At 40.3% G+C, this 16,565-nt stretch overlaps 1 protein-coding gene and 1 pseudogene across 1 annotated transcript in view; one reads left to right on the forward strand and one right to left on the reverse strand.

The window, feature by feature from the left end:
* The window catches only part of NHERF1 (NHERF family PDZ scaffold protein 1), a 73,901-nt gene that overhangs the window by 41,216 nt on the left and 16,120 nt on the right, over positions 1-16,565 (reverse strand). The window lies entirely within an intron of this gene.
* LOC149322214 (adenosine 5'-monophosphoramidase HINT1 pseudogene) lies at positions 7,167-7,547 on the forward strand (annotated as a pseudogene).

The raw sequence follows: 16,565 nt of genomic DNA on the forward strand, positions 1-16,565 counted from the left end.
GGGGGGGGGTACATTTTTAAAAAAAGTGTAAGAGCCTGATCTCATTATTTTTAAAACGGTAACCTGTTGCTCTGTTCATCTTTCCTTTAAAACAATTTGATGTGAATTGTTGTTGTGTACCTTCAAGTTTTTTTTTCAACTTATGGTGATCCTAAGGCGAACCTATCATGGCATTTTCTTGCAAGATTTATTCAGAGAGAGATTGCCATTGCATTTCTGTGAGGCTGAGAGTATGTGACTTGCCCGATATCACCCAATGGATTTCTATAGATGAGCGGGAATTTGAACCCTGGTCTCCAGAGTCTTAGTCCAACACTCAAACAGCTACACCACGTTGGTTCTAGTGCCTTATCTCAAAAGGTAACACTATTACCATTCATTGTACTAACTCACAAATATGTCTTGATGCCCTCAATTTACCCTCCTCCTCCTCCAAAGTGATGTGTTATAGGTAGCCTGTCATCCTGTCACTTCTAATCTCTGGAAAGTGTGCTCTCTCTGTAAACAAGTCAGAGGAGTTCCTGTTGACCAGAGATAATTCCCAGTTAGTTCAACAGCCTTTGCAGTGACCCTGGGTCTCCTTATCATGTAAGCAGGCTCTGTTGTGCTTACGTGGTGGTATCGCTTTCATTGTGTATCACCAAGGATCCATTACATACAGTACAATAGGGAACTAAGGGATACGCTTCATGCCTGTCCCATGCTGGGATTCTGAACATTTCCAAACACTTCAGGTGTCCAGTTGCAACAGCCAATTTAGAAGTTGTGAAAAGAGTTCACTTTAAAAAAAGAAGAAACATAAACTGTGCCTCTCCTCAAGCAACACAGGGAGTTATATTTCTTTTTAATGCAAGCATAAAGCATGCTAATTATGTAACTGTACACAGATGCATTCAGATTTTTTTCCTTCAGTTTTTTCTCATAGAAGAAGAGATATTTCTTGGCAACCAGCCTCAAGCGCAACAATTTAACTAGAACCTGGAAGAGTGGCTTCAAAACCCAGTGGCTAATAAGTTCCAGTCCCTGGATGAGATCCAAAAGATACAGCTCAACAGGCTGTTGGATGTAACTGTTTTGTAAGAAATATCCCAGGGACACTTAACAGAGCCTAGGTCAGTGATGGCAAACCTATGGCATGCGTGCCAGAGGTGGCACTCAGAGCCCTCTCCATGGGCACATGTGCCGTCGCCCCAGCACAGAGTTTGCCAGAGTTTGTTACTAGAAAGCCAGAGGGACATGGCACTTTGCAATAAATAAGTGGGTTTTGGGTTGCAGTTTGGGCACTCGGACTCTAAAAGGTTCACCATCACTGGCCAAGGTCCTACAGCATATCAAGCCAGAACTTCCCCTAGAAGCCAATAAACTGAGACTACTGTACATTGGTCATCTCATGAGAAGGTATGACTCACTAGAAAAGTTAGTAATGCTTGGTAAGGTAGAAGGCAGTAGGAAAAGGGGAAGGCATCATCACAGGTAGATAGTCAAGAAAGCCATAGCCCTGAGTTTGCAAGACCTGAGAAGGGCTCTTGAGAACAAGGTGACCTGGAGGTCTCTCATTAATAGGGTTGCCATAAGTCAACTTGAATGAAATTAAAAACATAGTGTCTGCCATCATCACACCATTCAAATTGCTCGCAGGGACATTGTTTTCCAGCGTCCAGGTGAGACAGGCCTGGAATTCTAAGATGTTCCAAGGAAAGATGTCAGTTTCCTCAATTCATTCATTCTCTCCATCACTCTCTTTCTGTGCATGCATGTGCACATGCATATCTCTGTGCCTGTTTCTGGTTTTCAAAGGCCAGAGTGGAAGTCAATAGTAAACACATTCTTATCACCACCCACACCCAGCTATTCCACCCACAACGGAAACTCATCAGCTGCAAACCAGACAAAGAGGCAATTTAAATACTAGGAGGAAAGATTAAGGGGCTCAGGAAGTTGGCTGGTTGGCAAGGGTGACAAGGTCAGTAGAGCTGGACAACACTGACAGGTGAGGAAGCTTCAGGTCATGATGCTGTGCAGTTTGAGTGCTCAGAAAGTAACAAGGGGATTGAGAATAATGTGTAAAAGAAATTCACAACAAGCTTTCTTGTGCTTGCAGGGAAAACACTGAAAACCACCTAACGTGAAAGGCTCTCCTGTCTCCCAACTTATTTGCATGAAAAAGGAGCAGCTAGAATTGGTGTCAAATTCAACTCCAACATCTTGCTAATGCTCACATTCTCATGGTGCAACAGCTGTGCCCTCCACTTTGCTGAGTCACCTGAAATTTAGCTAAACATTACGATGGGGGAAAATCTATCTTTTTCGGGGGGGGGGAGAGTTCTTTCTCACTTAGGAACAACCTAGTGTTTATGCCCTTCAAAACAAAACCACACACACACACCTTGTCTTGTGATCTTTAGCAGGCGCTTCCATGGCCGATTTGTCAAAGGTGTGAAACCCAAAACTAGTGAAGCACTCAAAAGGCTTTGAAGGCAAGCTGTTGAATCAGAACAGACCAAGCCTGCTGAGCAGCTTTTCCAATGCCAAGTTACCACCCTGGACTTTGGCAGGAATAATATACAGCCCAGCTTAAAAGAGTGTGTCAAGGTAGCTATTTTAAGTATTTTAACAGTGAAGCTGTAACTAGGCCGTATTGTGCCTGGCACTGTCTCTCTGAAGTTGCTAGCAAAAAAAGTAAAAGTAAAATAAAGAGTCCCTAATACAAGGGTTATAAGGTTCTTTCACACTACACATTTATAGCTTGCCTTTCGAAGGCAGGCTAAGACGTTTTTATTTAAGCAAGTTTTTAAAACATAAGCATGGCATGGTGGTTTTTATAATGAGCATGTGTATTTGTCATGCGTTTTAACTTCTGTATATTTTAATGTAATTTTATATTGTTTTTAGATTATTTTAGCTGTTTTAAATTTTATTGTATGGTTTTAAAATCTGTGAGCCACTTTGGATCCCTTCGGGGAGAAAGGCGGCCTACAAATGAAATAAATAATAAAAAAATAATTTTAGCATTATTATTCTGCTTTAGCTGGCATGGCTGCATCCTGTGGGATGCTGGGATTTGTAGTTTGGTCAGAAGCACCAGAGGAGCACTATGGCTGGTAATTCTGAAGGTTCCTCCATGAACTCCAAATCCCAGAGTTCCATATGAATGGCAGTTAGTCAAGCCTATAATTGGCTAGTATGAAAAATCTCCTTGCAAAATGGATCAAGATGTCATTTAGAACTAATAGCAACCAGTTGTTTTTAATTTACTTTTAATTAAAGTTAGAATTTTTGTCAGTTGATAGACAGAGTCATTATAAGCAATGATACTTCAAAAAACACCTGCTTTAAATTAAAACCAGAATTTAGTACAAAAAAGTGTTAAATCCTACATGCCTCTTTAAACAGATTTATGATCCTCCAATCTTCTTCCCCACCTTCCACCAAACACAAAGAATCAAATACTGTTATTTTGTGTAAATAGTAAGATAAAACAAAACAAAAAACTAGGAATACACATCTGATTTGAAGCCATGTATCATAGGTCATGTCTGTGGTATTCTTTGCCACAGTCTACATCAAACACAGCTGACATTTACTTCTCATTTCGTGGAGAAACAATGCTTTGCCCATTATTTATCAGTTTTGCTTCTGATAAATTCTAGGCAGTGGATTGTAGACTTGCACAGTATCAGACTACAGCCCTTATCCCCAGCAGAGACTTTGCACAGTATGCCCCCGTCCCGCCCTCCTCTAGCGGAAGACTCATTTCTAGCACTAATCTGCCCAAAATTTTAGTGTATTCATATTGGATAGTTTAAATTTTTTGATGTTTAATCTTTTTTTTTTTACGGGTTGCTCACTGTTTTTATGATTGGGGGGAGGGTTGTGGTTTTGAGGTTTTTAAATTGTAATTTTTAATTGTTTAATTTTTAATTATACGGTTGGAATCCACTTTGATTCCTTTGTGAAAAAATGGATTACAAATTATTATTATACACAAAAAAGCAACTAAAACCCAATTAGTTTCAGAGCTGCCCCAACCCATTTCCAAGCATCTGAAGAAGTTGATTAAAATCCACAAAAGCTGAAGCTCAAAGAAATCTGTAGTCATAAAGGTGCCACAAAACTTTTCATTCCACCTGGAACAGATTGTACTCAGTTACAACTGCCACGACTATTTTGTGTAGGCAGAAGGCTGTCAGGATGATTTGCATTAGTCTGAAAAGGTTTCTGACTCTTGGTTATTTAACAATGGCAGCAACAAAATGACTTCCTTCCCAAATATGCTGCTGAAGTGAAGAAAGCTTGGGACTGTCATAAGTACATTTGTGTGTGGGAAGGGCTGTGAACATCATTCAGTTCTGTTTCCCGAGCAAGTTCTTCAGTTCTTTGACTTTTGCTCTAGTTGGTAGATCTCAGGGTTCCAGGAAAAACAGAGATTTCCCGAAGCCTGTATTGTGCCTGCCCAGGTTTTAAGAGGCATGTAATGAGATATATGACCACAGGTTTCAAATTCTGTTCCTGGGCAATATTAAAGCCTTTATGTAGTTGTAAAACTGGTACATTCTAAATGTTATTGTAACCAGTTAGTACACATGCTAGTTTAGGAAATGAATGATTTTACAAGATGGGCAAGGATTAAATTAGGTCTTCTCATGGTATCGTTTGACTCATCAGTATAATTCACTGCAGTACACATCACTGGTGGATGCTGATTGCATAGTCCAAATGCTAAAAACATTTCAGTTGTTGTTGTATTTCAGGTTTGATCTGTTCCAGGACCTATTTGTTTTGTCTTTTTGGTTGTCCACTGTATTCTCAGGACTCTTCTCCGGTACCATATCTGAAATGAGCTTATTTTCTTTGTCTGTTCTCTTCACTGTCCAGCTCTCACATGCAAATATAGTGATGGGGAATACCATAGCTTGGATGATTCTAACTTTAATGCTCAGTTGTATATATTTGCTCTTTAAGATCTTGTCTAGGTCTTTCATCATTGCCCTTCTTCTGATTTCTTGACTGCAGGCTCCATTCTGATTATGTTTGATCCAAAGTATAAGAAATCTTTAATTTCCTCATTGCCTATGTTGTATTTATGTAGGTCTTCTGTGGTCATTATTTTTGTTTTCTTAATGTTAAGCAGAAAGCCTGCCTTGGCCATTTCTTTCTTCACCTTCGTTGTAATTGTTCCAAATCAATGTTTTCGGCTAGTAATATGGTGTCATCTGCATATCTTAGATTGCTGATCTTCCTTCCTTCTGTCTTCACTCTTCCTTCTTCTAACTTTAAACCTGTTCTTCATATGATGTTTTCTGTACAGACTTTGAACAAGTAGGGTGATAAAATACAGCCTTGCCTGACCTCTTTGTCAATTGGGAACTAATATTTCTCTTAATTCTGTTCTAACAGTGGCCCCTTGTCCTCAGTACAGTTTTTCATCAGAACTATCATATGTAGTTGGATTCCCATGTCTTTGAGAGAATGCCATAGCTTTTCATGTTCAATGCAATCAAAAGCTTAATAATCTAAAAAGCACATACTGATTTTCTGTTGGAATTCCTTGGTGTGCTCCATTAGCCATCATATGTTTGCAATGTGGTCCCTAGCGATTCTACCTTTCCTGAAACCTCCTTGCACCTCTGGGATTTGTCTTTCCATATGTGATTGGAGCCTGTGTTACAGAATTTTAAGCATAATTTTGCTTGCATAATATTTCAACCCCTTGTTAAAATGTTCTGCAGGTTATCATTCTGCAAAAGTTAGAATTTCACTGAATATTAGCATCAAATATGTAATACAGAGATAGAAAAAAGTGTTGTTCATTATTTGCTTTGAATCAAAAAATACAAATTCCATTCATGCAAGCAAACTCAAGATTTTACATATAGTGGAAGAAATGCTAGATGCCCTAGGTGGATTTAGAAAAGGAAAAGCACTAGCTATCATATTACCAACATTCATTGGCTAATGGAACATATCAAATAATTTCAGCAGAATATCAGGCTGTATATTATAGATCATGACTATGGTTTTGACTGCACAGCTCATGAAAATTGAGGACTGCTCTAAAAGAAATGGGTGTGCCAGAACATTGCACTGTCCTGATGCATAACCTATGCTCTGCACAAGAGGCTATTGTTAGAACAGAGATGAACAGAATAGTTTCCAATTTGCAAGGGTGCATTTTATAACCATATCTACTTAATTTGCAGGCAAACACATTGTATGGAAAGTAGGATTAAACTTAGATGGTGTGAAAATGAAAGAATGAGTGAACATTCATGGCTAAAACTTCAGTAATTCAAGTTATGGACATGATACCATCTTCACTAGCAGAAAATAGAAAGGACTTGCATTGAGTACTGCAAAAGTTAAGCAAGTGCTAAAGCAGGATTGCAGCTGAATGTTGTTTATTGTTATCTGCCTTCAATATTGTTTGACTATTGTTTGTTATTAACCACCTTTGAGTCACTCCTGACTCATGGCAATCCTGTGGATGAGACATTTCCAAGACTTCCTATGCTCCACTGTTCTGCTGGGGTCCTGTAAATTCATACCTGTGACCCCCTTAACAGAGTCCATCCATCTGGCACATCATCTTCCTCTTTCTGCATCCCTTCACCTTTTCTAACATTGTCTTTTCCAATGATTTGTGCTTACTTATGACATGGTCAAAGTACGACAACCTCAGCTTTATCCTCTGGGCTTCCAGGGAGATTTCAGGCTTTATTTACTCTAGGACCCATTTGTTTGTCTTTTTGGCTGTCCAAGGTATTCTCAGCACTCTTCTCCAGCACCACATTTCAAATGAATTGATTATCCTCTTAGCCGCCTTCTCCATTATCCAGCTGTCGCATCTCTACATGCTGAATATAAAGGCAATAAAAATAATGTTCACAGAAGATCTGAGTAATTTAAAGTTGATGGCATTGATGTTGAAATGGTGAAAGAGTATTTACATCTTGGCATACTTATCAAAATGGACAATGTAGTCAAGAAATCAGAAAACAGGGATTAAATCCTGGAAGGGCAGCTATAAATAAGATCATTCACTATAAACATGTATTTGAACATCTAAATCAGGATTATCCATACCATGGCATTTTAGGTATCTATATACAGATGGAAAAGCAGGACAGTGAAAAAAGCTGATGGGGGGATAAGTGAGGGAGGCCGAGATGGCCGACAAGATACACAAGGCTCAGATGGCCCAGCTGGGTGGACATACCATCTTTAGCAAGATCATCCACAAGGAGATCCCCGCCAAAACCATCTTCGAGTACGAGAAGTGCCTTGTATTCCATGACATTTCTCCACAAGCTCTAACACATTTCCTAGTGGTCCCCAAGAAGCATATTGCTCAGCTCTCTCAAGTGCAAGATTCTGATGAAGCACTTCTTGAACACTTAATCATTGTGGACAAGAAATGTGCAGCTGATCTGGGCCTGACCAGGGAGTTCCAAATGGTGATAAATGAAGAGCCAGATGGTGGTCAGTCTGTCTACCATGTACACCTCCATGCCCTTGGTGGCTGTCAGCTAGCTTGGCCCCCAGGTTAAGAACCAGGGAAAGTGGAGAATATTGCCCCCAAACCATCTCTTCAATTTAGTGAACTCGTTTCTTGAAAAATCCAACCACTTTCAACAAACTTCAGCCACGTAATCTTTCTTGAGGAGAATAAAGAATTTGTGCAATCCATGTTTAATGAAGTTCCATGCATGTTTAATCAATTTTTTAAAAAAAGCTAAGAGGGGAAAATAAAGGGTCAAAACAGACGGCCCAAATGCGCTGTGCTGGTGCTGATTTTAGGGTTAGGGACCGCGTGGCAACCGCACAGTCCCTAACCCTAGCACAGCACAACAGCGCTATAATGGCGGCATCTCATCCATACAGGTACCACCATTGTGACGCAAGCGACGCATGGCATCTGCATGTCGCCATGCGTCGCTTATGTAACGTCTGCCCTGCGGTGCTAAAAGAACCCGCCATACGGTTTGGTGGCTGCAGCTTCCCTCCGGAGGGAATTAGACTGCCAGCAGGCCGCCCTTTTCAGGTGGTCTGTCCCGTGGCAAAATCAATTTATTTGAGATGTGTTGCTGGAAAAGAGTTCTGTGGAGGCCATGGATGGTCAAAAGAGAAATAAATGGGTCCAAGAAATTTTAAGTCTCACTAGAGTGACCAAACTGAGAATCAAATCATGCTCTGGACCTATCAGAGATGACTCACTGGAAGGATAATAAACTGTCAACTTAAAGTCAGTAGGACACCGGCAGGACAGACTAATATAGACAGCCACTGACAATATCACTGAAAGCTATGGATGTCACTTTTTCGTACATTATCACTGTTATGATTAAACACCTATATAACATATATTTCGATAAATATGTTTACTGTATGTTTTCTTTCATGTACATTGGGAACAGGAATCATGCAACCCTTCAGATGTTGTTGGATTACAACAATCCTAGAAAGGATAGTCAAACCTGGAAGTTGCAGTTCAAAAATATCTGGAGGTCCACATCCATGATGCATGTTCAGAAGAATCTCTTTTTCTATGGAAATGGTCCTACTCCATTCACATGACATGGAGAGGAAAGGAGAAAAAGCCATCTGCTTCTTTTGGGCTTGCCTCCTCCAACCTTGAGGAAGACGTGATAGGCTACAAATTTCACCATTGCTACCAGAATGAGCCATGCTGGCAATGCTGGCAGGAGTCTAAACATAACCAGAAGGCTTTGAAGTTCTAGGAAACTGCATCAAGCATTAAGTGTGACTTCTTACTCACCTCCTTTCACTAGGACATTTTCAAAAGATCAATGATTGCAGTTCTGGTCCACTTATCAGCTTTTCTAGGTTAAGACACTCAAATGTTTCTAGGCCAAACGCTAATGTGCAGTACCACTAGTTCAGAGGATTTCATTTACTGTTGAGATAAGAGATCAAACAAGGACAGTGCAAGACATCAAGACAACTAGGAACTCATTTAAGAATGGAGGTTAACTAAGAGATACTGTCCTGATTTAGCTTTAGGGACATGTGCAGCCAAAGCCTACAGCAGAATCTTGTGTCCATTCATGGCTGAACAAAGTAAGGTTTTGAGTTTAAACTCAAATATTTTCTTTTATTATTTTTAGCAATACGGTATCTCCTTTGTCACAAAGGTCTGTGTGCATCATGTACACTTTAACACTGAAACTTGCTCTTATATTCAAAGAAAGAAAAGAATAAACACACATTGTGATCAAACATACTCTGTGCTATTTATACCAAGACTCTGAAAATGTTAAAGCTATAAATATTATTCCGAAAAGAAATAGCCATAAGATATCTTGCCACTGTTTAATCATAAGGAATATAGACACACAATTATACTTGAGGTAGAGAATTCCTGAGACTGGACCCCAACCACCTGGAGTTCCATCATTGTCTTCTGAGACTTACAAGATGACCATAACCACAATTCCATCACTGGGTGATTTCTCAGCTTTTGTGGAAGTTATCTCCCCATTCTAAAAAGTTGAAATACAACTTTTGAAATACAATAGGACTTAATTACTGATAAGACGACATTTACTGGAGCACAGACTGGCAGTCTGGTCTCACTCTTTTGTCACAGTCGTGTCTACCACTGGAATATGGTCCCCATAAATTTACATGAAACTGAATTCAGCCCTCAGGCTGAAAGAAGTTTCCCACTCATTATGTGACCTCTCCATTTCCATGATCCTTGTTCATCTGTAGAAGAGTTTCTTAAGTCACCTAAGAAACAGCTACAGATCCCACAACCCACTCGTCCACACCCGAACATCCGTCAGGATATCCACAAAATCCTTAGATAAGATGCTCAGTTGGGAATCCCAATGGTAAGCTGTTCAGGACTCTTTTAATAAGAGGTATTTTGCGAGTATTGTTGGAACAATGTATACAAACCCACTGAACTTTTATAATAATTCTTTGACTCATATTCAGGTCTTGGTTTTAAATATTTCAAGAAAGTGATGAAGAAAAACAAGTGCCTTCCAGAGTATTTAAGCTGACCTCCAAAGGTCTTTAACTATTCACCAAATTTTCCCAAAAATATAGAAGACTGTTTACAATAAATATTGCTTTCTGTTAACCTTAAAATATTTTTCTGAATGCAGGCATTTTCATTCCTTTTCTATTATCCTTCTAACAAAGCTCTTTTTACAGCACTAGATGACTGTGAGTATATTCCTTGAAGTCTGTTGACCTATGGCAACCCAATGTATCTCAATGGGTTTTCTTAGGCAAGAAATACTCAGAGGTGTTTTTGCCAGTTCTGTGTTCTGAAATATTGCCTACAAACCTGGTATTTCTTGGCAGTCTCTCATCCAAGTGCTCACCTTCCTTAAGGGATTTGGTGTCTTTATGGTATTTAGGCACTATCTACCAGATAATTAGCCACTGGGAATTCAAAGCAGGCACAATTCTTGAATGCTCTGTCTGCCTTTAGAAGACTAAGAACATGTTTTGCAGGCTCACAACTTACAGGTTTATATATAAGATTTGCTCTAGTTTCTTTGGAAAAGCCTTGTCTTCTAAAATGGGGCAACTGGGGCCTTCCAGATGTTCACCCCCAGTCAGTTCAGCAAATAGTAAGGCAAGCTGAAAGTTACAGTCAAATGGCATTTGAAAAATCACAATTACCCATCTCCGTGTTCCAGATGTTGGTACAGTTCAGACACTCCAGAAAGTAACAGTGGCCAGACATTTACCCAAATCATTCTTAACTGAATCATCAGTTAAATAGTACATAAAAGTTTATCTTCTATCAGCAGAAAGGTTTTAACATTTTTAAAAAAAACAATTTCAGATGGGGGGCAAGGACCAAATTATAAAAACATCTAGCATAATAAATAGCAGAAATGCAATCCCTTCTGTATCGTACATCTTAATGCATTTCAAAAAGTTAGCCATATGTCCATTTTGCCTCATAAAGAAAAATGTTTGCCCTAGTTCACCTGGTCATGTCACAGGTAAAAAGGATGAAAAAAATGGTCCCCCAACTTCATGTCATGGCAAATTATTGTACCATAAAAATTGACAGTGACCCACAACCTCTTTTAAGAAAAAGCACAATTAAAAGATACACAGAGCTGCCTACTATATTTGTGTATTATCTTCTACTCCAGAAATGCCTCCTTTCTGTTAGCCACTGCTGATCATTCTCCTGTGTCTCTGAAATATAGTCATACCCACATTACAATCATAGTATTTGTTGCAGAGAAGTGGCAGAATTACCTGCATGCAAAATCGCCATCCCTGTGTCATGATACAACATGAGATGGGCTCCTTTGAAGGCATACAATTTTTACACCCCAAAATACTTTGATATTCCCCCAGTTTCAAAGAACCCTTTGTTATGAGAAGTTTGAGAAACAATGAACTAGTCAACAGACTGTCTGTCTTTGGAAAACAAGGGGGGGAAAAGACATCCAGAGCACACATAAAACTCTCCTGGCTTCAGGCCCTCAGTCACCCCATTGACCAAGCTGCCTGTCCCTCACACTGACAGAAAAATGGTTCAAGCTTGTTAAGCAAATAAAGGCCAGGACAACCCAATAAAGTAAATAGGACTCTGACACATGCAAATATTCCAGCTGGTGAACAAGACCTGAATGCTCATCATTAACTCAAAGTGGACTTTAAGCCTGGGAGGAAAGTCCTGTTCCCCAGATAAGCACCTGACAAAAGCATTGGTCACCATATATGTTTGCAGCGTGGTTTAACTTCACTGTATGGCTCAAATGTGCAGAGCTAACTGCACCTCCTTCTGCTCAGAACACTCTTCTACTTTTAAGCATCAGTTCTAACTGAACTCAAGGCGCCCCCACATTTTCAAAAATGATTACACAAATAGCTCACAACAGTAGCCCATCAAAATGTAGTTGTATGAACAGAGTTGTTGATGCAGCCATAATAGGGATGTTGAAGATTAATATGGGATCTTGATTCCCATAAAGGAAGACTGAGGGATTCAAGAGCACCAACTGCACAAATACAAGGCTAGCCTCACACCTGGATAGAGTGAGGAAACTGTTTCTGGTAGCAGATGCTATGGGGATGGGACCACCAAAAAGCTGTTGGTGGACTGAACTATGTATGCCTTGTGGCTTCCTCTATGCTACTGAAGGGCAGCTAACCCAGGTTAGCTTAGACATATCTTGCTAATAGTGGTAATTTGAGTTTCAGCTGACCGGTTTGGTGGCCTTCTTTATAGAGAATGCAATAGGGAGTGGAGACCTGTCTTGTCCTTTGCCTCAACCAGAAAAATGTTTTGGGTCAGCCTTGCATGCCTCAATGAGTTCTCACTAAGAGAAGCTTCAGAAATCTCTTCTCCACTCATAATACCAACAAGTCTGAACTCTGCCCTTAAAAAAAAAATTGGGCATAATTATTGTCCCTACATCAGAGACTTGAAGAAACTGGACCTTGGTGCTATAAATGAAGCAGATGATCAAAAAGGAAGACAAGATGTGCAGTGTGGGTATTCTCACCATCAGCAGCTTCAGATAACTTTTCCAAATGGTGAGAGCTAGCTTTGGAAATCAAAAGGCAAAATCTGAACTACCCTGTAATATATGCAGGAGTGGGGGCAGAGTTCATCACTCTTCTAACCTTCACTACAGCGGAGGCCAAAAGTGAAAGCTAAAATAAATTTTAAAAGCACACACACACACACACGTTTAAAAATCAGTCTCAAGAGACTATTGTGAAATTCACTCCAGCTCTTCTTAACACTCAAAGGTTTCAGCAATAATCCAGCACCTTACAACTGGGAGTATACACTCAAGAACATGGAGATATGATAGGCTCCAATTTAAGGAAGATCCTGATGGAAGACGCGAAGACTGATGAAGCAAAATCAAATGAGGAGACATGGATATGAAAAAATTCAATTCAATTATTCCAGTTCAATTATGGGAAAAGTCAGGATATGAGGCTCTGCAGGGGAGAAAATTTCAATACTGCATTGAGCATGAAATTAAGACCCCATTCACACTACGAAAATAATCCAGGATGATTTCGGGTTGAACCTTTGTTGTTCACACAAATCCCATATGCACTTGATACACTTTGGGGGAAGGGGGCTGGAACCCCCCCCCACTTAATCCAGGATATTTGATACTGAGTTTATTTCCAAGATTTCCCAAAATATCTGCATCAATCCGCATCTTCGGCAGTGAGAATACACTTCCAAATCAATTCAGATCTCTCTGTATCATTCAAGGGAATGGAGGCAGCTCCATTTTATCCCAAAATGATGGCATGTGTGAATAACAAAGGGGTTACAAAGACTCAAAGAGATTCGCAATCCCAAAACAAAATGGAAACAACAAACCCAGGACAAAAAAATGAGTGTGAATGCATCAAAAGATTCATCCCAGCACAGATTTAGTTCCTATGTGCTGAGAGAGTACCATAAACCATAATACTGTTTTACCAAAAAACAAACAGCCTGACAATACTTTCCATGTATTTCTCATCATAACTGGATTATTTAACATGTCCCAATAAACTCAGGCACATCAAACCAAGCCAGAAGAAACAGCTAGGTGAGAAAGCACGCATCTCCCAAGGCCAAACTGCCATGGCCCCATACAAGATATGTTCATGCAGCAAGGTGACAGATGAGGCTCTGCTGTATTCTTTGATCATGTTCTCCCATGCCAAAGGCTGCACACCTTGGCAAAACAAGATCACCCCATGATTTTTCTTCTTTTAAAAAATGTCATTCAAAAACATCAAGTTTCAAAGTCAAATTCTGAACTTACTTATTTTTTGAAATTCAATTGGTTCACTAAGTTTAGCTTCCTCTCAGCAAAGGCACAAAACTACAACAGCTCACATGACAACTGAAGACAAACAAACAAACAAGCTTCATTTATATACCGCTTCATACTGCCTAAGCAGTGACTAAGCGGTTTACAACTGTAAGCTAATTTGCCCCCAACAATCTGGGTACTCATTTTAGTGACATCGGAAGGATGCAGGCCTGAGTCAAGCTTGAGTCCTTTTGCTAGTCTTTAACTCGCAACCTTGTGGTTTTGAGTGAGTGGCTGCAGTACAGACATTTAACCACTGCGCCACCAGGGCTGAAGTCACACAAAGAGATCCAATGCCACCATGCGCTATGGCAGGAAGGGCCAGTGAATGGTCCTCCAGACGTCATTGGATAGCAGTTCCCATGATCCCTCACCACTGCCTATGCTGATAGGAATTATAGTCCAACATCTAAAGGGCCGCATACTCCCACCATTGTACTAAGCTGTGGCATTTCTCTCAATTCAAAAAGACCCTGAGGGAACCTAGAAAAACTTTTTTGAAGTGGGGGACTGCTTCAAAATGCCACAGTAAGAGTGTCCCCTTATAGGTTTAAAAAAAGAGCTGTCCTTATTGCTTGAGGGATGACAGCAACTGACAGTTGTGACTTTTAAGTTACCTTTGGTTGCCAGAGCCTTGTTAGCATTGACAGTTCAAGCTGAAAGGAAACACACCCTTAAACCACCTCTGTGACTGAAGAAACAATGTCCTGTCATACAATAATCTGTATATTTAATGCTTCACAGAGATCTTAGATCCGGAACTGAGGTTACAACTTCCTTCTTTTCTCTCTACAAGGCCTTCATGAATAGACCAAATGCTAAATAAAATAAAGCCAGAAGATTGAAATGACTGAGCTGGCAAAGAAAAGGCCAAGCAGCAACCCTAAGTGAGAAAAGGTTGTAACCTGGGAGGGACTCTTGAGAAGTCAAATTATTTCACAAGGAATTACTTCTCAGAAAGAATTGCCAAATTAAAAACTAGAGAAGACTCCTGTAGCTTCCAGTTTGCAGTCTGGCAACCCCTTCTGGTTTAGAACATGGGATTTCAGCAGGTGTTGCTTGTTATCTGATGTGCGGACAAACAATACCTGCCAAAATTCCCTCTTCTAAATATGCTTTATGCAGTAGCCCCCTCTAGTTTTCACTCTGGCAACCCTACTGCCAGCACATGTCCTGAAAGGCTGTAAACTGGGGTGGACAACTTTCATGGTGGAAGCCACTTTTTTTGCTCCAAGGTCCTCAGAGGGCTGCATCAACAGCCAAAAAATAGGAGAAGGAACCCAGGAATGACCAGAAATCCACCACTGGTTTTGAAAACTAGATTTTTGTTGTTGTTTCCATGTTAGAGGGGGGGACTTCAAACTGACTCCACTCTTCTAGGAATTTCTAGGACAGGCAATTGCTGGTTTTTCTCCATAAAAGGGGTGGGTAGGTCAGAGGCCAAAGGAACATTTTCCCCACCCTGATACAGCATGACTGCTTATTTCCCCAAATGAAAAGCAACCCTACTTGCCATGTTAGGCAAAGTTCAACAATTCTCCCATCTTCTTACGTTCTGCAGTTCCTGAAAAAGCTAGATGCTGTGCAAAGCAAAACTTCCAGCAGCGCAGGTCACAGGTGTGGAAACCTTGGCCCTCTAGGTGTTTTGGTGTACAGTTCCCACTAGCATGGCTAATGGTAAGGGACCATGGAAGTTGCACTCCAAAATATTTTTTGTGTAACCCATACACTATAAGCAAGAGGTGGGAAATTTGCAGCTCTCCAGTTGTAGGACTGCAGATCCCAGCATTACTCACCACTGGCTATGCTGGCTATGGCTGATGGGAGCTGCAGGCCAACATCTAGAGGACCACACAGTTCCTAACCCTTCTGGTAAGACAACAGAGTGGGTAGGGCCAGTTCTGAAAAAACCAACCCAGGTATCCAACTGAGCTCACTGAGGCTTACTCCCAAGTAAGAAAGCATAAGGTGTTTGCATAAGACTTCTTCAAGCCTTTCCTTTCCACTCCTCTGGGCATACTCTTTACTCTGGCAGCAAAGATTCTGTTCGGTTCTACAGGACTCTAGAAAAAGCAAAAACAAGTCTCTCATAAGTGTGGTCACTTAATATCAGAAATGAAGCATTCGTGCCATTGTGGCTTTGATTAATGAAAACAACATAAATCACTGTAGGAATTAAACCCTTTCTCCCTTACTCTTAATGAAGAAAAAAAATAAAGGCATTACCCCTCCCAGGCTTGCTATAAGAAGAAGAAGAAAAGTGAAGTCACTCTTCACAGTTAAGGGAATGATTAACAGCAGAATCATTAACTGGTCCCATGAAAGGTTTTTTGTGGAGGGGGAGTTATTTTTTATTTTTATTATGGGAGTGGGGGCAAATTCAGCTTTTCTGTTTCTTCCATGATATGCCATTGCCATATAGACCTGGGCTCTGATTTGGAACATCTTGCTGATTGCTTTCCACCCATTTCTTCCCAAGAAGAAGATCTATACCACAGTCATATCACACCTGGAGGATTCTAGCCCTCCACCCACCATTAACCTAAGGTGAGGCAAAGCACATGCCTGATAAGGATTTGAATTGCCTTAAATTAAGATAATCTCCTCCAATACTCCTTACAGGAAGTCAGAGGGCTTGTCACCAAGGGATCATGGGCAATAAAACAGCAAAAGTACACTATAGTTCATCTAGCAGCAGCTGGATAACATTTTCCATTCTCATAATGT

Source organism: Sceloporus occidentalis, unplaced genomic scaffold (assembly GCF_023333645.1).
Source record: "Sceloporus occidentalis isolate IW3139 unplaced genomic scaffold, rSceOcc1.0.p SCAF_1, whole genome shotgun sequence".
Classification (NCBI taxonomy): Eukaryota; Metazoa; Chordata; class Lepidosauria; order Squamata; family Phrynosomatidae; genus Sceloporus; species Sceloporus occidentalis.